We start from the raw sequence: 24,676 nt of genomic DNA, 5'->3' as shown, positions 1-24,676 counted from the left end.
GATGACTGCATCATACCACACCACCCTATGACTGAGATGACTGCAACATACCACACCACCCTATGACTGAGATGACTGCAACATACCACACTGCCCTATGGCTGAGATGACTGCAACATACCACACTGCCCTATGACTGAGATGACTGCAACATACCACACTGCCCTATGGCTGAGATGACTGCAACATACCACACCAGCCGATGACTGAGATGACTGAAACATACCACACTGCCCTATGACTGAGATGACTGCAACATACCACACTGCCCTATAGCTGAGATGACTGCAACATACCACAACATACCACACTGCCCTATGGCTGAGATGACTGCAACATACCACACTGCCCTATAGCTGAGATGACTGCAACATACCACAACATACCACACTGCCCTATGGCTGAGATGACTGCAACATACCACACTGCCCTATAACTGAGATGACTGCAACATACCACAACATACCACACTGCCCTATGACTGAGATGACTGCAACATACCACACTGCCCTATAACTGAGATGACTGAAACATACCACACCACCCAATGACTGAGATGACTGAAACATACCACACCACCCTATGACTGAGATGACTGCAACATACCACACCACCCTATGACTGAGATGACTGCATCATACCACACCACCCTATGACTGAGATGACTGCAACATACCACACTGCCCTATGACTGAGATGACTGCATCATACCACACCACCCTATGACTGAGATGACTGAAACATACCACACCACCCTATGACTGAGATGACTGCAACATACCACACCGCCCTATGGCTGAGATGACTGCAACATACCACACCAGCCAATGACTGAGATGACTGAAACATACCACACTGCCCTATGACTGAGATGACTGCAAAACACCACACCACCCTATGACTGAGATGACTGCAAAATACCACACCACCCTATGACTGAGATGACTGCAAAATACCACACCACCCTATGACTGAGATGACTGCAAAATACCACACCACCCTATGACTGAGATGACTGAAACATACCACACTGCCCTATGGCTGAGATGACTGCAACATACCACACTGCCCTATGGCTGAGATGACTGCAACATACCACACTGCCCTATGACTGAGATGACTGCAACATACCACACTGCCCTATAGCTGAGATGACTGCAACATACCACAACATACCACACTGCCCTATGGCTGAGATGACTGCAACATACCACACTGCCCTATAGCTGAGATGACTGCAACATACCACAACATACCACACTGCCCTATGGCTGAGATGACTGCAACATACCACACTGCCCTATAACTGAGATGACTGCAACATACCACGACATACCACACTGCCCTATGACTGAGATGACTGCAACATACCACACCACCCTATGACTGAGATGACTGCAACATACCACACCACCCTATGACTGAGATGACTGCAACATACCACACCAGCCGATGACTGAGATGACTGAAACATACCACACCACCCTATGACTGAGATGACTGCAACATACCACACTGCCCTATGGCTGAGATGACTGCATCATACCACACCACCCTATGACTGAGATGACTGCAACATACCACACCACCCTATGACTGAGATGACTGCAACATACCACACTGCCCTATGGCTGAGATGACTGCAACATACCACACTGCTCTATGACTGAGATGACTGCAACATACCACACTGCCCTATGGCTGAGATGACTGCAACATACCACACCAGCCGATGACTGAGATGACTGAAACATACCACACTGCCCTATGACTGAGATGACTGCAAAATACCACACTGCCCTATGACTGAGATGACTGCAAAATACCACACCACCCTATGGCTGAGATGACTGCAAAATACCACACCACCCTATGACTGAGATGACTGCAAAATACCACACCACCCTATGACTGAGATGACTGAAACATACCACACTTCCCTATGGCTGAGATGACTGCAACATACCACACTGCCCTATGACTGAGATGACTGCATCATACCACACCACCCTATGACTGAGATGACTGAAACATACCACACCACCCTATGACTGAGATGACTGCAACATACCACACCGCCCTATGGCTGAGATGACTGCAACATACCACACCAGACAATGACTGAGATGACTGAAACATACCACACTGCCCTATGACTGAGATGACTGCAAAATACCACACCACCCTATGACTGAGATGACTGCAAAATACCACACCACCCTATGACTGAGATGACTGCAAAATACCACACCACCCTATGACTGAGATGACTGAAACATACCACACTGCCCTATGACTGAGATGACTGCAACATACCACACTGCCCTATACCTGAGATGACTGCAACATACCACAACATACCACACTGCCCTATGGCTGAGATGACTGCAACATACCACACTGCCCTATAGCTGAGATGACTGCAACATACCACAACATACCACACTGCCCTATGGCTGAGATGACTGCAACATACCACACTGCCCTATAACTGAGATGACTGCAACATACCACAACATACCACACTGCCCTACGACTGAGATGACTGCAACATACCACACTGCCCTATAACTGAGATGACTGAAACATACCACACCACCCAATGACTGAGATGACTGAAACATACCACACCACCCTATGACTGAGATGACTGCAACATACCACACCACCCTATGACTGAGATGACTGCATCATACCACACCACCCTATGACTGAGATGACTGCAACATACCACACTGCCCTATGACTGAGATGACTGCATCATACCACACCACCCTATGACTGAGATGACTGAAACATACCACACCACCCTATGACTGAGATGACAGCAACATACCACACCGCCCTATGGCTGAGATGACTGCAACATACCACACCAGCCAATGACTGAGATGACTGAAACATACCACACTGCCCTATGACTGAGATGACTGCAAAATACCACACCACCCTATGACTGAGATGACTGCAAAATACCAAACCACCCTATGACTGAGATGACTGCAAAATACCACACCACCCTATGACTGAGATGACTGCAAAATACCACACCACCCTATGACTGAGATGACTGAAACATACCACACTGCCCTATGGCTGAGATGACTGCAACATACCACACTGCCCTATGGCTGAGATGACTGCAACATACCACACTGCCCTATGACTGAGATGACTGCAACATACCACACTGCCCTATAGCTGAGATGACTGCAACATACCACAACATACCACACTGCCCTATGGCTGAGATGACTGCAACATACCACACTGCCCTATAGCTGAGATGACTGCAACATACCACAACATACCACACTGCCCTATGGCTGAGATGACTGCAACATACCACACTGCCCTATAACTGAGATGACTGCAACATACCACAACATACCACACTGCCCTATGACTGAGATGACTGCAACATACCACACCACCCTATGACTGAGATGACTGCAACATACCACACCACCCTATGACTGAGATGACTGCATCATACCACACCACCCTATGACTGAGATGACTGCAACATACCACACTGCCCTATGACTGAGATGACTGCATCATACCACACCACCCTATGACTGAGATGACTGAAACATACCACACCACCCTATGACTGAGATGACTGCAACATACCACACCGCCCTATGGCTGAGATGACTGCAACATACCACACCAGCCAATGACTGAGATGACTGAAACATACCACACTGCCCTATGACTGAGATGACTGCAAAATACCACACCACCCTATGACTGAGATGACTGAAACATACCACACTGCCCTATGGCTGAGATGACTGCAACATACCACACTGCCCTATGGCTGAGATGACTGCAACATACCACACTGCCCTATGACTGAGATGACTGCAACATACCACACTGCCCTATAGCTGAGATGACCTCAACATACCACAACATACCACACTGCCCTATGGCTGAGATGACTGCAACATACCACACTGCCCTATAGCTGAGATGACTGCAACATACCACAACATACCACACTGCCCTATGGCTGAGATGACTGCAACATACCACACTGCCCTATAACTGAGATGACTGCAACATACCACAACATACCACACTGCCCTATGACTGAGATGACTGCAACATACCACACCACCCTATGACTGAGATGACTGCAACATACCACACCACCCTATGACTGAGATGACTGCAACATACCACACCACCCTACGACTGAGATGTCTGCAACATACCACACCACCCTATGACTGAGATGACTGCAACATACCACACCAGCCGATGACTGAGATGACTGAAACATACCACACCACCCTATGACTGAGATGACTGCAACATACCACACTGCCCTATGGGTGAGATGACTGCATCATACCACACCACCCTATGACTGAGATGACTGCAACATACCACACCACCCTATGACTGAGATGACTGCAACATACCACACTGCCCTATGGCTGAGATGACTGCAACATACCACACTGCCCTATGACTGAGATGACTGCAACATACCACACTGCCCTATGGCTGAGATGACTGCAACATACCACACCAGCCGATGACTGAGATGACTGAAACATACCACACTGCCCTATGACTGAGATGACTGCAAAATACCACACTGCCCTATGACTGAGATGACTGCAAAATACCACACCACCCTATGGCTGAGATGACTGCAAAATACCACACCACCCTATGACTGAGATGACTGCCAAATACCACACCACCCTATGACTGAGATGACTGCAACATACCACACCACCCTATGACTGAGATGACTGCAACATACCACACCACCCTACGACTGAGATGTCTGCAACATACCACACCACCCTATGACTGAGATGACTGCAACATACCACACCAGCCGATGACTGAGATGACTGAAACATACCACACCACCCTATGACTGAGATGACTGCAACATACCACACTGCCCTATGGGTGAGATGACTGCATCATACCACACCACCCTATGACTGAGATGACTGCAACATACCACACCACCCTATGACTGAGATGACTGCAACATACCACACTGCCCTATGGCTGAGATGACTGCAACATACCACACTGCCCTATGACTGAGATGACTGCAACATACCACACTGCCCTATGGCTGAGATGACTGCAACATACCACACCAGCCGATGACTGAGATGACTGAAACATACCACACTGCCCTATGACTGAGATGACTGCAAAATACCACACTGCCCTATGACTGAGATGACTGCAAAATACCACACCACCCTATGGCTGAGATGACTGCAAAATACCACACCACCCTATGACTGAGATGACTGCCAAATACCACACCACCCTATGATTGAGATGACTGAAACATACCACACTTCCCTATGGCTGAGATGACTGCAACATACCACACTGCCCTATGGCTGAGATGACTGCAACATACCACACTGCCCTATGACTGAGATGACTGCAACATACCACACTGCCCTATAGCTGAGATGACTGCAACATACCACAACATACCACACTGCCCTATGGCTGAGATGACTGCAACATACCACACTGCCCTATAGCTGAGATGACTGCAACATACCACAACATACCACACTGACCTATGGCTGAGATGACTGCAACATACCACACTGCCCTATAACTGAGATGACTGCAACATACCACAACATACCACACTGCCCTATGACTGAGATGACTGCAACATACCACACTGCCCTATAACTGAGATGACTGAAACATACCACACCACCCAATGACTGAGATGACTGAAACATACCACACCACCCTATGACTGAGATGACTGCAACATACCACACCACCCTATGACTGAGATGACTGCAACATACCACACTGCCCTATGACTGAGATGACTGCATCATGCCACACCACCCTATGACTGAGATGACTGAAACATACCACACCACCCTATGACTGAGATGACTGCAACATACCATACCGCCCTATGGCTGAGATGACTGCAAAATACCACACCACCCTATGACTGAGATGACTGCAAAATACCACACTGCCCTATGGCTGAGATGACTGCAACATACCACACTGCCCTATGGCTGAGATGACTGCAACATACCACACTGCCCTATGACTGAGATGACTGCAACATACCACACTGCCCTATAGCTGAGATGACTGCAACATACCACAACATACCACACTGCCCTATGGCTGAGATGACTGCAACATACCACACTGCCCTATAGCTGAGATGACTGCAACATACCACAACATACCACACTGCCCTATGACTGAGATGACTGCAACATACCACACTGCCCTATAACTGAGATGACTGAAACATACCACACCACCCAATGACTGAGATGACTGAAACATACCACACCACCCTATGACTGAGATGACTGCAACATACCACACCACCCTATGACTGAGATGACTGCATCATACCACACCACCCTATGACTGAGATGACTGCAACATACCACACTGCCCTATGACTGAGATGACTGCATCATACCACACCACCCAATGACTGAGATGACTGAAACATACCACACCACCCTATGACTGAGATGACTGCAACATACCACACCACCCTATGACTGAGATGACTGCATCATACCACACCACCCTATGACTGAGATGACTGCAACATACCACACTGCCCTATGACTGAGATGACTGCATCATACCACACCACCCTATGACTGAGATGACTGAAACATACCACACCACCCTATGACTGAGATGACTGCAACATACCACACCGCCCTATGGCTGAGATGACTGCAACATACCACACCAGCCGATGACTGAGATGACTGAAACATACCACACTGCCCTATGACTGAGATGACTGCAAAATACCACACCACCCTATGACTGAGATGACTGCAAAATACCACACCACCCTATGACTGAGATGACTGCAAAATACCACACCACCCTATGACTGAGATGACTGCAAAATACCACACCACCCTATGACTGAGATGACTGAAACATACCACACCACCCAATGACTGAGATGACTGAAACATACCACACCACCCTATGACTGAGATGACTGCAACATACCACACCACCCTATGACTGAGATGACTGCATCATACCACACCACCCTATGACTGAGATGACTGCAACTAACCACACTGCCCTATGACTGAGATGACTGCATCATACCACACCACCCTATGACTGAGATGACTGAAACATACCACACCACCCTATGACTGAGATGACTGCAACATACCACACCACCCTATGACTGAGATGACTGCATCATACCACACCACCCTATGGCTGAGATGACTGCAACATACCACACCGCCCTATGGCTGAGAGGACTGCAACATACCACACCAGCCGATGACTGAGATGACTGAAACATACCACACTGCCCTATGACTGAGATGACTCCAAAATACCACACCACCCTATGACTGAGATGACTGCAAAATACCACACCACCCTATGACTGAGATGACTGAAACATACCACACTGCCCTATGTCTGAGATGACTGCAACATACCACACTGCCCTATGGCTGAGATGACTGCAACATACCACACTGCCCTATGACTGAGATGACTGCAACATACCACACTGCCCTATAGCTGAGATGACTGCAACATACCACAACATACCACACTGCCCTATGGCTGAGATGACTGCAACATACCACACTGCCCTATAGCTGAGATGACTGCAACATACCACAACATACCACACTGCCCTATGGCTGAGATGACTGCAACATACCACACTGCCCTATAACTGAGATGACTGCAACATACCACAACATACCACACTGCCCTATGACTGAGATGACTGCAACATACCACACTGCCCTATAACTGAGATGACTGAAACATACCACACCACCCAATGACTGAGATGACTGAAACATACCACACCACCCTATGACTGAGATGACTGCAACATACCACACCACCCTATGACTGAGATGACTGCATCATACCACACCACCCTATGACTGAGATGACTGCAACATACCACACTGCCCTATGACTGAGATGACTGCATCATACCACACCACCCTATGACTGAGATGACTGAAACATACCACACCACCCTATGACTGAGATGACTGCAACATACCACACCACCCTATGACTGAGATGACTGCATCATACCACACCACCCTATGACTGAGATGACTGCATCCTACCACACCACCCTATGACTGAGATGACTGCAAAATACCACACTGCCCTATGACTGAGATGTCAGCGACATGCCGCATTGTCCTCGGAAAGATACAACACTAAACCAATTCATCAGGAAGGCAGGCATACATTTCATGCATTGTTTTACCTTGGTCGAAACTGGATTTTCTGTCAACACCAACACAGCCTGACTACAATCTAATGATTCCCATGAATGCCTAAACTTACGCCCATCCCCCGAGCAAAACCGAAACCTACTTGAAAGGTAACATCGCTCACTGTTGCCCCTAGTGGCCGGTTTCCACGTCATCTCCTCAGACATGGATGGACGTCGAATATTGACTTGTGTCAGGGGTGACCTGCCTGGGACTATCTACCACAATTATCTGGGCTCTCTTTTCTTTTACCTGTATATTTTATATAGATTCTCTACATCCCTAACCTGTACTCTAACTCAATCTTTGTCCCAGCTCACTCCTTTTTTCATAGCTTTCTCCTTGGTTCTCCCTGTTCAAGACATTGTGTAACTGCTGTGTGATTGAGGGGATGAGGAAGACTGCATAAGATAGAGAGAAGGGAAACTAAGGTTAAGCACACAACAAACAGGAGATAGCAGTCTGATGCATTCTGATTCATGCGCAGCCCTTGAACTTTTTGGTCCTTCCTGAAGCACTGCTTGGACAGGAAGGGACGTCATAGATGGGTTTCGGTCCACACACGCAGTCACGCATCACACAACTCACACAAACAAAGACATTAGACATGGCATCATCTCTCCCTTCATCTCCTGCAGCCTTGGTCAGCTCCTTTCTAGCATGCCTAAAGTCTTGTTGGAGAGAGAGAGAGAAAGAGAGCGAAAGATAGAGAGAGCAGAGAAAGAGGGAAAGAGAGAGAGAGGAAAGAGAGAACAGGGAGAAGAGAGAGAGGAGAGAGAGAGGAAAGAGAGAACAGAGAGAAGAGAGAGAGGAGAGAGAGAGGAAAGAGAGAACAGAGAGAAGAGAGAGAGGAGAGAGAGAGAGAGAGAGCAGAGAAAGAGGGAAAGAGAGAGAGAGGAAAGAGAGAACAGGGAGAAGAGAGAGAGGAGAGAGAGAGGAAAGAGAGAACAGAGAGAAGAGAGAGAGGAGAGAGAGAGGAAAGAGAGAACAGAGAGAAGAGAGAGAGGAGAGAGAGAGAGAGAGAGAGAGAGAGAGAGAACAGGGAGAACAGGGAGAGAGAGAGAGAGAGAACAGGGAGAGAGAGAAACAGGGGAGAGAGAGAGAACAGGGAGAGAGAGAGAACAGGGAGAGAGAGAGAGAGAGAGAGAGAGAGAGAGAACAGGGAGAGAGAGAGAGAGAGAGAGAGAACAGGGAGAGAGAGAACAGGGAGAGAGAGAGAGAGAGAACAGGGAGAGAGAGAGAGAGAGAACAGGGAGAGAGAGAGAACAGGGAGAGAGAGAGAGAGAGAGAGGGAGAGGGAGAGAGAGAGCTGTCTGTGATGTGTATTTATCAATGCTGGCTGCTGTCTCGGGCTTGTCCTTAACAACAAACAGACAGAGCAGAGCAGAGCAGAGCAGAGCAGAGCTGAGCAGAGCTGAGCAGAGCTGAGCAGAGCTGAGCAGAGCTGAGCAGAGCTGAGCGCCGGTGCTGTGGGTTGTTCTCACAGCCTGGGTGGAATGTATTATTTAAGGGAGAAGTCTTTAACTAGGTCACACCACCATAGACTACAAACCAGCCTCATCAAAATAGAAGCACTCCTCTCTTTCTTTCGTTCTTTCTATATTTTCGTTCTTTCGTATTTTTCGTTCATTCATTCGTTCTTCCTCTCGCCTATCTTCCCACTGGGCACAGACGTCAATTCAACATCTATTCCGCTTTGGTTCAATATAACTGGGCTCCAGTCCCTGGTTCGAATCCAGGCTGAATCACATTCGGCCGTGATTGGGAGTCCCACAGGGTGGCTCATAATTGGACCAGCATCGTCCGGGTTTGGCCCGGGGTAGGCCATCATTGTAAATAAAAATGTGTTCTTAAATAAAAGAAATAAAAACATGTAATTGAAATGACATAAAAACAACGTTGATTCAACCAGTGTGGTTTCTTCTCTTATCTTCCTTCCTCCCTCGCAATTTCCTTGTCCTGAGCTCACTCATGGCTGATGGATGGAATTGGATAAAGGTATGCAGAGCGGTGCGTGTTTGTGTGTTTGTGTGTGTGTGTGTGTGGGGGGGGGGGGATACAGAGAGATGGAGGGGAAGAGAGATGGTTGTTCGGAGACCACCTCCGTGGCTAATTTTGGAGCTGGGTACACAGTAGGACTGGCTGCTGCTCTGCAAACAGGGCACAGAGGCAGCGGGAGGAAACCACTTTTCATCTCTGTTGCCTTTCTTTCTCTCTCTTTCTTTCTTTCATTCACCTCTCTCTCTCTCTCTCTCTCTCTCTCACACACACACACACACACACACACACACACACACACACACACACACACACACACACACACACACACACACATTCATGCTATCTTTCTTTCTCCCTACCTTCCTCTTTCCCTCTCTCTAGGACCCCACTAACAAAGGTCTCATGGGGAGAAGCAGAGGAGAGAGAGGAGGGAGAAAAATAAAAGGAGAGAGAGTGAAAGAGTGAGGTAGACCCCCTTAAGAGACTGATGAATTATAAACAAAGAGTCAGCAGAGGATTGGAGAGAGAGAGAGAGAGAGAGAGAAGGGGGCTGTGGGGGAAGACACACACACACACAAAGACACACACATCCCTCCCCCATCCCCCTCAACACACCAGGCATAACAACGAGACAAGCCATAAGAAATAATTAGCCATGGGGCTAGTGTGCTGCAGCCACCCCATTCACATGGTGACAGCCACTGTCATGTGGCATGTTTATCATGGCCATCTACTGCTAGCTCTCTCTCTCTCGCTCTCTCTCTCTGTCTCTCTCTCTCTGTCTCTGTCTCTCTCTGTTTCTCTCTCTCCCTCTCTCTGTCTCTCTCTCTCTCTGTCTCTCTGTCTCTCTCTCTTTCTCTCTCTGTCTCTCTCTCTCTCTCTCTCTCTCTCTCTCTCTCTCTCTCTCTCTCTCTCTCTCTCTCTCTCTCTCTGTCTCTCTCTTTCTCTCTCTGTCTCTCTCTCTCTCTCTCTCTCTCTCTCTCTCTCTCTCTCTCTCTCTCTCTCTCTCTCTCTCTCTCTCTCTCTGTCTCTGTCTCTCTCTGTCTCTCTCTGTCTCTCTCTCTCTCTCTCTCTGTCTCTGTCTCTGTCTCTCTCTCTCTCTCTCTGTTTCTCTCTCTCCCTCTCTCTGTCTCTCTTTATCTCTGTCTCTCTTTATCTCTGTCTCTCTTTTTCTCTCTCCTCCTTGCCACGATGGCCAATGCCTGGCTGTATGTGACAAACGCTCCCCTCTCTCTGCTTCATCACCATGTATCCAGTGGACCATCTGGCTGTGTTAATGAATTCCCCCTCATTTGCATGGCTGATAAGGGCTATGCTCGTTTGGCTGGCTGGATAACCAAGGGGGCTGCTGCATTCCGCCGGGCTCCACAGAGAGAGAGAGGCGCGTGGTGGGGGATGAGAGAGACAGAACCCTATGGAGAGGGGTAATGACTGTGTGTGTGTGTGTGTGTGTGTGTATGTGTGTGTGTGTGTGTGTGTGTGCCCGTGTGTGCGCCCGTGTGTGTGTGTGCGTGTGTGCCATTGCAGAGATACTGTGTGTGGAAGTAAATCAGATCCTTAAAGCTCCCCAGTCCTATCGTCCCACCATTTGTCACTGCCACCAAGGAGACATAACCCCCTCTCTCCCCCCCTCCACCCCCATCCCCCCTCTATCATCCCACAGCTCTGCCTCAGCACAGAAAACACAGGAGGTTCCCCCCCACTCCTCCTCCCGTCACCCCACCCCCCTTTTTCTCCCAAGTCTCCCCTGCCTCTCCTGGCTCCCTCAAAGCCTTTCCTTAATTATTGGTTATGTTTCTCCCCTGTCTATAGAACATGGGGATAGTTTACCATGCCCAGCTATGTGTGTTCTCAGCCCAGCCGGCTGTCATTCAACCGTCTGCTCCATTTCCCCCTCCACACAGACAGTTGTATTGTGGCAGAGAGGCAGAGGAGAGCCAGACAGACTGTAGGCAAGCTTAATAGGGGAGGCATTGATGCTGGCTGCCTGCAACAGAGCCTGTCTTGGGCTGGGTGTGAATCATATCTCGGTGCCTCTCTGTGTGTGCGTGAGTGTGTGAGTGTGTGCATGAGTGCGTGAGTGTGAGTGTGTGTGTGTGCGCGTGTGTTGCGTGTGTGCGTGAGTGTGTGCGTGAGTGTGTGTGTGTGCGTGCGTACGTGCGCATGTGTGTGAACATGTGGGGGGGACACTGTGAAGCACGATATATCTTATCGATCCGTCTTTTTTTAAAGGCAGCATCGAGGGGGAACGTTGTCCTTGAGCAGTACAATACATCACACACACCCACACCTCCCGATCGGGAGGCTTTCCAGCCCAGATTTATCATCGGGTAGTGAGTTTTGAGTCAATATTATTAATTAAAGATAATTTTGTGATTGTCAGATACGTCTTTGTCACATTACAGCCCCTGTGAATTAGATTCCCTCCAATAACAAAGCACCTTGGAGAAATATGTTATAGGAAACGGAGAAAGGTAGAAATGTCCCCGATCACTAGAAGTTAATGGCTTTAATTCTTCATACTAGAAAGAATACCTAGTCCCTCTTAGTATTTAGTGCAAAAATACCAACCAAAAAAGCTTTTATGATTTGGTATAAAAATGCCACTTTTTAACTTTCTTTAATTCTGTTGACCCTCAGAACAGATGCCCTATTCCCCACAAAGTGCACTAAATACAGAATAGGGTGCCATTTAGGCTGCAGACTTTTCAACACTTTCACAGCGTGATCATCCAACCTCTGTTTTCAGGAGCGATTTTGCCTGTTTCCCTGCTGCTAATTCACCGATGAAGCCCATTACTGTGCTTAGAAAAGCATTTCTCAGACAACTGCCATTAGAAACGACCAACGTAAAGTCTAGAGCCTCACTATTCTATACTAAACACCTCAGCTCGAAGGTAACACAACCCACACAAAGACTACACTGTAGTCTAGCTAGTCTGTGTCCTTTGTCTCTGCCCCCCTCTCTCTCTCTCTCTTGCCCCCCTGAGAGTGCTGAGTTTTTAATGGTTGTCCACTAGTTTCAGCAGCAGGAGCTGTCCACTAATTTTAGCAGCAGGAGCTGTCCACTAGTTTCAGCAGCAGGAGCTGTCCACTAGTTTCAGAAGCAGGAGCTGTCCACTAGGTTCAGCACCAGGAGCTGTCCACTAGGTTCAGCACCAGGAGCTGTCCACTAGGTTCAGCACCAGGAGCTGTCCGCTAGGTTCAGCACCGGGAGCTGTCCACTAGGTTCAGCACCGGGAGCTGTCCACTAGGTTCAGCACTGGGAGCTGTCCACTAGGTTCAGCAGCAGGAGCTGTCCACTAGGTTCAGCGGCAGGAGCTGTCCACTAGTTTCAGCGGCAGGAGCTGTCCACTAGGTTCAGCACCAGGAGCTGTCCACTAGGTTCAGCACCAGGAGCTGTCCACAGAGAGAATCTCAATTGGATTAGCTTGATTCCTCGCATCCTCTCCTTGCGTCCTTCTCTCACCTCCTTTTGAAAAAGGTCAAAAGTAATCTAAATGAAACATAACGCTCCTTCTCCACTGGAATGTCATCAGGCAAATTGTTCACAGAGGAATAATCCCAAGATACATGTGTAAAGTGGTCAAAATAATTAGCTAGCTGTGCTAGACATTTTATAGGTAAATTAATAAGTAGCGTATCGATTTTAAATGTGTGCATGCTTTTCTCCTCTGAGAAAACAACAGCTGATTCAAAGGGGGTCGGGGGGAATTGCAAAACTCTTCTGCAGTACTACAACCTGAGTATCCTCTACCGGAGGAGGCTGTCGAAAAGCTGAGCAATCTCCTCCGTTCAACTATTAACAAATTGACATTCTTCTCTATATGGCGCCCACTTATCGGTTTCTGGGTCACTGAGGAGAGTAGGACAGAGTCGTCGAGGAGAGGACAAACTTTTTCCCAATTGAGAATCTTGCATAGAGGAGAACAGGGGAGCTGGGAGCTGTCCACTCGTTTCAGCCCCAGGAGCTGTCCACTCGTTTCAGCACCAGGAGCTGTCCACTCGTTTCAGCCCCAGGAGCTGTCAACTAGGTTCAGCACCAGGAGCTGACCACTAGGTTCAGCCCCAGGAACTGTCCACTAGGCTCAGCACCAGGAGCTGTCCACTAGGCTCAGCCCCAGGAGCTGTCCACTCGTTTCAGCACCAGGAGCTGTCCACTCGTTTCAGCCCCAGGAGCTGTCAACTAGGTTCAGCACCAGGAGCTGACCACTAGGTTCAGCCCCAGGAGCTGTCCACTAGGCTCAGCACCAGGAGCTGTCCACTAGGCTCAGCCCCAGGAGCTGTCCACTAGTTTCAGCCCCAGGAGCTGTCCACTAGGCTCAGCACCAGGAGCTGTCCACCAGGTTCAGACTAAATTTCCTTCAGCAGCAGAAAACATATCACTGATATTCCACTTTAAAAATTAACAATGATGCTGTACTACTAATGGGCAATCTATATTTCCTTAAGCAGCATTTACATCTCAAATCAAATCAAATCAAATTGTTTTGGCCACATACACATATTTAGCAAGTGTTATTGTGGGTGTAGTGAAATGCTTGTGTTCCTAGCTCCAACAGTGCAGTAATATCTAACCCTGCACAAAACATTTCCCTGATCTTCCACTTAAAAATAGTTTTTACAGTGATCCTGTACTAATAATGAGCCATCTAAATTTCCACACTACTAACAGAGGGAATTAAATATGACGCTTGAACACCCAGTGTATAAGGACAGTGCTCACATACAGAACAGTCCTGGGTGTTGGTTTATATTTTCCATCATGTTCCCATGTGAATTAGCTAGTGATTCCCAAATACAACATCAAACACAGGCGATAGCTATCCTGGCGCACAGCCTCTACTGCACGCACAGCTGCACACGCTCCGCTCCAGAGACGACACGACCGCTCTGTGGGGAGAGAGAGCCACCGCTGCCTGCGCCGCACAATGTCTACCGCTCTGAATTAATACAGGAAAGAGAGGGGGGGGAGATAGAACGAGAGAGAGTGAGAGAGACTGAGTGAGAGACAGGGAGGTAGAGACAGAGACAGAGTGAGGTGGGGAATGTGATTCCAGCCTAGCGCTCCGTTGGCTGGCTAGGAGAGGCAGAGAATCTAGGCTTGGCAGTGGGCTTGGCTTGGTTCATCTCTGCCTTTCTTTCCCCCTCTCTGTCTCTCTCTGTGGGCAGCAGTCGTCGTCATTGGATCCTCTTGGGTTTGCCGTGGTTGCCTGGAGAGCCGACGGTGGTTGGGGACCGGTGGGAGGGTAAGTCAGACTCCTTCCTCTCTGGGTTGTGTTCTGCTGCAGTGCCTTGTTCGACAAGGGTCTCTCTATCTCTCTCTCTCTCTCTCTCTCTCTCTCTCTCTCTCTCTCTCTCTCTCTCGTCTGCTCGCCTCACACATTCTACATACAGCCTCTGCCTGTTTCCCCCTCCCTCCTCCCTCCCTCCTTCTCTCCTCCCTGTCTGTGTCTCCATCGCTCGCTCCGCTCTCTCCTCTGCCTCCCTCCCTTGTTTTTCTCTAAAGTGGCTGCAGAGCTCCCCTTTCATTCACTTCTCTCCCTCCATTTCTCAAGTGCTACAGGAATGAGCAAGAACACCCCGATTCTGATGACAGTGTCAAAGAGCGAGTGAAAGAAAGGAAGGAGGGAAGTACAGAAGAGAGAGGGAGGTGAGAGAAAGAGAGAGAAGAAAGGAAGGGAGAGAGAGAGAGAAATTGCCAGTGTCGAAAACGAAGTGTGTGAGAGAAAGAGAGAGCGAGAGGGAGACTGGTTGCAGACTGACTTTCAGACAACTGTGGGAGAGGAAGCAAAAAGAGAGCTTTACCGTCGCCATTTCAGTAGGTTTCTCTTTTTTGCTTGCTCCTGTTCTATATTGTGGTTGTGTCGTCTCAGTTGTGTTTGTTATGAACATAGAGAGAGGCTAGTCAACTGTGAATAGTGAGACTAGGGCTGTGGTAAACATTCCAGCACACAGTGTTGACTGACAACATGCTTCATCTCTGATGGGATTATGGCGTGGAGCTACTTTCCTGCAATGAGAAAAATGCCACTTGCTGTGAGTTAGGACAGATGAATGTGGTCCATAAGGCTAATATATATATATATATATATATATATATATATATATATATATCTGGATACAAACGTTGTCTCTGCATGAGTGTGTCGGTTGCTGTTTGTTGTTTTGTTTTGTTTCGACAAAGTTATGCAAAGCTTGAGGTAGGGATGCTACCACTAAAGTTGATCTTCCTGATGTGTTGCTCGTTACCTCAGCAATGGACACTACTAGTATGAGCCCCACTAACACTTACCGTAACTATGACATACTGTCACAAACAACTGCAATGTCTATCCATCAGCGACCACAAATACAGTCATTGTCCAATTTAAATCTTTTAAATCTTTTAAAAAGCTTCTTTTTATTTATTTATCTATATATATATATATATATGACATATACCCCTTTGTAAGAGAGGTGTCTTTGTTTTATAGAAGCCCCTACATAAAATGGAGTGTTGCAAAAGCTATTCACAGAACTTACTGTGCTATCAGAAATGATTATACCATCTGAAACAAATCTACATTTGATCTGAATGCTCATCCTGCTGTTCCAGGAGTGGAACACAAACTGGAAGAAGTCTCTTTGTTGAGCCTGGTCAAAGTCACGCACACTTGGACTGCAGTTTTGAGCAGACAGGAAGAAACATACAATGTACATCTCTAGCATTGTCGCCTCACGGTCAATCACACGGCGATGGCTTTGACTTGAATGGTGGGTTCGTCGCTACGGTCACCCGTACGTTCTGCGTGTGGCAATGTGAGGGAGCCATTTATGAATTTCTGAGACTAACTTATGGGAGGGCTTCTGAGATCCGTTGACCCGTGGACTCTCCCCGTCCCAGTTAGCCCAGCCATGCTGAATGAACCCCTACAATGTAGTTGCATTAAAAAGGTGAAGAAGAAAAAAAAACATCCTTGTGCTGCAGGGAGTCTGAATACTCAGAGGCAACCGCTATCTAGGGTAATGAAAGACTATGTTTAATATGGGATCAATTCCCTTTGCTATCCAGACCTTCGCTGCATTGCAATGCTGTGTACTGTGTGCCTGCTTTAAAAACATTTTTTTTTTAAACACATTACCAATGGGAATGCGTGGATGGTTGAGAGAGGGAAAGTTGGGATGATGGTTGAGGATGAGGCCGAGTAAATCAACATTATCGAACCTTTCGGGTCAAAGTGGCAACATCTTCATGGAATGTATTCTCACTCTGAAATCCGAAACTGTGTTAATTACCAACTGTATTAACAGTACTACCATGGCTATTGTAGTTGGTTTTACGAGGATCTGTCTGTCTGCCTTGTCTGTCTGCCTTGTCTGTCTGCCTTGTCTGTCTGGACAGATGTGGACAGTGGCTTAACTCCTTCATTGTTGGTGAATCTAACTATAGGATCTGGTGGGGTTGCATGTGGCTTGAGCCCAGAATACATGCAGACAGACACTCTGATTGCTGAATCGTGTCATGCTATTAGCCAGTCTCCAAGGCTGTGAGGCAGGCTTCTGTTGGGCCTGTCTGCTCACACACACACACACACACACACACACACACACACACACACACACACACACACACACACACACACACACACACACACACACACACACACACACACACACACACACACAAAGAGACAGACTGGTGAATGAGGCCTGATCACACACACTTATAATCTCCTGCTACTACTTCTGCTACTGCTGTTGTTGTTTTGGTTGTTGTTGTCGTCGTTGTTGTTGACAATAATGATGATGACGACTCATATAAAGTCATTGATGCAACAATAAAGCATATTGAGAGATACCGTCACACAAAGCGTTAACAAAACTTGCAGACTGTATGAGTGCACACTCTTGGCCTGTCCTTGACTCTCTGCTGCCACAAGGGTCGTTGTGGTTGAAAATGGTACGTCCTTCCATTGAACAAACACAGCACTATCTAATAATATTTCATACTAATGGGATCTGGCATTGATGAACACAGAACTATCTAATAATATTTAATACTAATGGGAGCTGGCATTGATGAACACAGAACTATCTAATAATATTTCATACTAATGGGATCTGGCATTGATGAACACAGAACTATCTAATAATATTTAATACTAATGGGAGCTGGCATTGATAAACACAGAACTATCTAATAATATGTAATACTAATGGGAGCTGGCATTGATGAACACAGCACTATCTAATAATATGTAATACTAATGGGAGCTGGCATTGATAAACACAGAACTATCTAATAATATTTAATACTAATGGGAGCTGGCATTGATAAACACAGAACTATCTAATAATATGTAATACTAATGGGAGCTGGCATTGATAAACACAGAACTATCTAATAATATTTAATACTAATGGGAGCTGGCATTGATAAACACAGAACTATCTAATAATATGTAATACTAATGGGAGCTGGCATTGATGAACACAGAACTATCTAATAATATGTAATACTAATGGGAGCTGGCATTGATGAACACAGCACTATCTAATAATATGTAATACTAATGGGAGCTGGCATTGATGAACACAGCACTATCTAATAATATTTAATACTAATGGGAGCTGGCATTGATGAACACAGCACTATCTAATAATATTTCATACTAATGGGAGCTGGCATTGATGAACACAGAACTATCTAATAATATTTTATACTAATGGGAACTGGCATTGATGAACACAGAACTATCTAATAATATGTAATACTAATGGGAGCTGGCATTGATAAACACAGAACTATCTAATAATATGTAATACTAATGGGAGCTGGCATTGATAAACACAGAACTATCTAATAATATGTAATACTAATGGGAGCTGGCATTGATGAACACAGAACTATCTAATAATATGTAATACTAATGGGAGCTGGCATTGATAAACACAGAACTATCTAATAATATGTAATACTAATGGGAGCTGGCATTGATAAACACAGAACTATCTAATAGTATGTAATACTAATGGGAGCTGGCATTGATAAACACAGAACTATCTAATAATATTTCATACTAATGGGAGCTGGCATTGATGAACACAGAACTATCTAATAATATTTTATACTAATGGGAACTGGCATTGATGAACACATAACTATCTAATAATATGTAATACTAATGGGAGCTGGCATTGATAAACACAGAACTATCTAATTATATGTAATACTAATGGGAGCTGGCATTGATGAACACAGCACTATCTAATAATATGTAATACTAATGGGAGCTGGCATTGATGAACACAGCACTATCTAATAATATGTAATACTAATGGGAGCTGGCATTGATAAACACAGAACTATCTAATAATATTTAATACTAATGGGAGCTGGCATTGATAAACACAGAACTATCTAATAATATGTAATACTAATGGGAGCTGGCCTAGATAAACACAGAACTATCTAATAATATTTAATACTAATGGGAGCTGGCATTGATAAACACAGAACTATCTAATAATATGTAATACTAATGGGAGCTGGCATTGATAAACACAGAACTATCTAATAATATTTAATACTAATGGGAGCTGGCATTGATAAACACAGAACTATCTAATAATATGTAATACTAATGGGAGCTGGCATTGATGAACACAGAACTATCTAATAATATGTAATACTAATGGGAGCTGGCATTGATGAACACAGCACTATCTAATAATATGTAATACTAATGGGAGCTGGCATTGATGAACACAGCACTATCTAATAATATTTAATACTAATGGGAGCTGGCATTGATGAACACAGCACTATCTAATAATATTTCATACTAATGGGAGCTGGCATTGATGAACACAGAACTATCTAATAATATTTTATACTAATGGGAACTGGCATTGATGAACACAGAACTATCTAATAATATGTATACTAATGGGAGCTGGCATTGATAAACACAGAACTATCTAATAATATGTAATACTAATGGGAGCTGGCATTGATAAACACAGAACTATCTAATAATATGTAATACTAATGGGAGCTGGCATTGATGAACACAGAACTATCTAATAATATGTAATACTAATGGGAGCTGGCATTGATAAACACAGAACTATCTAATAATATGTAATACTAATGGGAGCTGGCATTGATAAACACAGAACTATCTAATAATATGTAATACTAATGGGAGCTGGCATTGATAAACACAGAACTATCTAATAATATTTCATACTAATGGGAGCTGGCCTAGATAAACACAGAACTATCTAATAATATTTAATACTAATGGGAGCTGGCATTGATAAACACAGAACTATCTAATAATATGTAATACTAATGGGAGCTGGCATTGATAAACACAGAACTATCTAATAATATTTAATACTAATGGGAGCTGGCATTGATAAACACAGAACTATCTAATAATATGTAATACTAATGGGAGCTGGCATTGATGAACACAGAACTATCTAATAATATGTAATACTAATGGGAGCTGGCATTGATGAACACAGCACTATCTAATAATATGTAATACTAATGGGAGCTGGCATTGATGAACACAGCACTATCTAATAATATTTAATACTAATGGGAGCTGGCATTGATGAACACAGCACTATCTAATAATATTTCATACTAATGGGAGCTGGCATTGATGAACACAGAACTATCTAATAATATTTTATACTAATGGGAACTGGCATTGATGAACACAGAACTATCTAATAATATGTATACTAATGGGAGCTGGCATTGATAAACACAGAACTATCTAATAATATGTAATACTAATGGGAGCTGGCATTGATAAACACAGAACTATCTAATAATATGTAATACTAATGGGAGCTGGCATTGATGAACACAGAACTATCTAATAATATGTAATACTAATGGGAGCTGGCATTGATAAACACAGAACTATCTAATAATATGTAATACTAATGGGAGCTGGCATTGATAAACACAGAACTATCTAATAATATGTAATACTAATGGGAGCTGGCATTGATAAACACAGAACTATCTAATAATATTTCATACTAATGGGAGCTGGCATTGATGAACACAGAACTATCTAATAATATTTTATACTAATGGGAACTGGCATTGATGAACACAGAACTATCTAATAATATGTAATACTAATGGGAGCTGGCATTGATAAACACAGAACTATCTAATAATATGTAATACTAATGGGAGCTGAAATTGATGAACACAGCACTATTTAATAATATGTAATACTAATGGGAGCTGGCATTGATGAACACAGCACTATCTAATAATATGTAATACTAATGGGAGCTGGCATTGATAAACACAGAACTATCTAATAATATTTAATACTAATGGGAGCTGGCATTGATAAACACAGAACTATCTAATAATATGTAATACTAATGGGAGCTGGCATTGATAAACACAGCACTATCCAATAATATGTAATACTAATGGGAGCTGGCATTGATGAACACAGAACTATCTAATAATATTTAATTCTAATGGGAGCTGGCATTGATGAACACAGAACTATCTAATAATATGTAATACTAATGGGAGCTGGCATTGATGAACACAGAGAGTAGACAGACGCAACAGTGGAGGACCTGCCTGAAGGAACACAGTCTTATGCTGCTCCTAGTTGCCTTGCCTACCCAATAATAACCAATTACTTGTTCCATAACTGCACATGGTAACCGTACTGTGTACATCCAATCAGTTTGGAATATGGCAGCTCAGTAAGGTTAGTCATGACCTGACCAAGCCATCAGGAATCTGTGAGTAACTTTACTGATCTGCTCTATGTATACATAAAAGGGGGACAGACAGACAGACAGACAGACAGACAGACAGACAGACAGACAGACAGACAGACAGGCAGGCAGGCAGGCAGGCAGACAGACAGACAGACAGACAGACAGACAGACAGACAGACAGACAGACAGACAGACAGACAGACAGACAGGCAGGCAGGCAGACAGACAGACAGACAGACAGACAGACAGACAGACAGACAGACAGACAGACAGACAGACAGACAGACAGACAGACAGACAGACAGACAGACAGACAGACAGACAGACAGACAGACAGACAGACAGACAGACAGACAGACAGACAGACAGACAGACAGACAGACAGACAGACAGACAGACAGACAGACAGACAGACAGACAGACAGACAGACAGACAGACAGACAGACAGACAGACAGACAGAGAAAGAGCTATACTCTACTACCATCTGTTTGTTGCCACATAAGAAGTTTCAAGCATTGAAGGCTATCTTCCTGAATGAAAATGTTTAACCAATTGACATGATCCAGATTATATCAAATGACACATGATATTAAGGATGAAGTCGATTTTTCCAGACTGGCTTTTATTCTCTGACAAAGTAACTTTCCCATGAAGTAGCTAGGTGCTTAGCAATATAAGATTATCATGAAACATTTTAGCTTGAGATAAATGTGCTGTTTGAACACATGACGGAGAAATGTTCTCATATAACCCATGCCAGTGAGGTTACTCCGAAACCAGTGACTCAAGTGGCCTGCTACTGCAAAATAGTTGAGTTTCCTCTCTCTATCTCTTCCCCAAATGCCCCCCCCCCCCTCTCTCTCTCTCTCTCTCTCTCTCTCTCTCTCTCTCTCTCTCTCTCTCTCTCTCTCTCTCTCTCTCCCTCTCTCCCTCTCGAACCTGTCCTATTGTGTGCTGCGATGCAAGGCTGTAGGGAGGAGAGCCAACCAGAGCTAAGGTGAAGGATTAATCCTGCTCTGCATATTTAACAGGCAGAAGCCATCTCATCCCCTCATGTCCTTTGGTTGGTTCCACACCTATTTTCCCTGCTTCCCCATTCATTTTGGGAATCAAATCAAAACACATGTGAATAGTCAGTGGAGGCTAGTCAGTGGAGGCTAGTCAGTGGAGGCTAGTCAGTGCAGTGACTTGCTGCAGTGAACCAGAAATGCCACTCAGTCCTGTGATGCAGAACTGGATCCAAACCCTCTGAGACCAGGGTAGTTACCCAGCATACCAATGGCTTGTCTGACATCTGAGCCACACACTGTCACATAGACAGGAGAAAATACTGTCAAATTAAAACCCCTGTCATATTAGGGCAGCGTCCGAAAAGGTACCCAGAATCCGGATATCGTGCACCCCCCCCCCCCCCCCCCCACACACACACACAAAGAAATTAGCCTTTTCATTTCGGCAGCGGCAGGGCAGTTTGCCTATCCTTGGTGATTATGTGAATTCGGCTGAGAAAGAAAATGTGTCCTTTCATTTGCGCTCTTTGCAGTGGCTGAGGGTTAGGCCTGTCGTTAGCTGCAGTGTGCCATTCCTTCAGAGGCTATTTAAACACATTAGAGACCCCCGAATGAGGTAACCTCCCTCCTTTGGATGCAACAGCCAGAGTACTAAGTAGTGGTCGCGGTGGACGAGGCGCTGTGCTGTGTGATTGTATTCTAGTTATTTCAGTATAACCATTCAACGGAAACTGCGCCCACAACCAAATGACATTAGAATTATACTACAATAAGACACATATGTTATGGTTCTTACTCCATGGTCACAATGGCCATCTAGGGTCATCTAGGGTCATCTCGGGTCAATGACCTTTCATGTGGGTTGCTTTTGTCTTTACCTCTCTCTTTATACTTGGCCCGTGTAACATGTTTTGTTTCTCACTTCAATCAGATCAAAGACAAGCCTACTGCCCCTGAGACTTTGCCAAGAAATCTATCAATCCGATTATCTCATTGCGGTCAGTGAGATTTAGAAATAGTCACACGCACACACACACACAGACACACACCGCCGGACGGGAGCGTAAAGATAATTATTAGTCGGCTCTGGGGTTTATTTCCAGACACCGCTTTGGAGCCTCCACAAAGCCGACTCAAAGCGTGAGTCATAGTGTGGGAGAGAGGTATTATTTATAACATAACACACTCGCACGCGCATACAAACGTACACACACACACCTCAGACACACAGCATTGGGATTATTTCACAGTGGACTAAACAGGCAGTAATGGTAGAAGCAGATAGAAGGAGATGGACGGCAGCTCCTCGATTTTGAGTCCAGCGTAGGCTTCAGGCTCTATGAGTCAGCAAAACAGCCTCTCTCTGCCCGCTCATTAGGCTTAATGTGTTACTAAAACAAGCACCTATCAATGTCACTGTAATTCATTACATGTACGTTCGTGGTGCATGACCGTATAACGCAATTGCCTTGATTTGGTACAGTGTATCTTTGGTTTTGGTACAGTCTGTAGCCTACATTCTCGTATTTTTGATCAAACACAGAGTTTCTTCCATCCATGAGGGGGAAGGAATCTGTAAATGACAGTC

At 45.4% G+C, this 24,676-nt stretch overlaps 1 protein-coding gene across 14 annotated transcripts in view; it reads left to right on the top strand.

The window, feature by feature from the left end:
- Positions 1-15,168: 15,168 nt before the first annotated feature.
- Positions 15,169-24,676, top strand: part of myt1la (myelin transcription factor 1-like, a) — a 53,880-nt gene continuing 44,372 nt past the window's right edge. For 13 of the 14 annotated variants that reach the window (XM_031837429.1, XM_031837428.1, XM_031837426.1 and 10 more), the window contains exon 1: positions 15,798-16,131. The gene's annotated coding sequence lies outside the window, so the exon portion shown is untranslated. Of the gene's footprint in view, positions 15,560-15,797; positions 16,132-24,676 lie in introns of those variants that run through there. The other variant, XM_031837416.1, reaches the window with a different exon arrangement.

This window comes from Oncorhynchus kisutch, linkage group LG12 (genome assembly GCF_002021735.2).
Source record: "Oncorhynchus kisutch isolate 150728-3 linkage group LG12, Okis_V2, whole genome shotgun sequence".
Classification (NCBI taxonomy): domain Eukaryota; kingdom Metazoa; phylum Chordata; class Actinopteri; order Salmoniformes; family Salmonidae; genus Oncorhynchus; species Oncorhynchus kisutch.
This window is presented reverse-complemented; position numbering and strand designations above follow the sequence as displayed.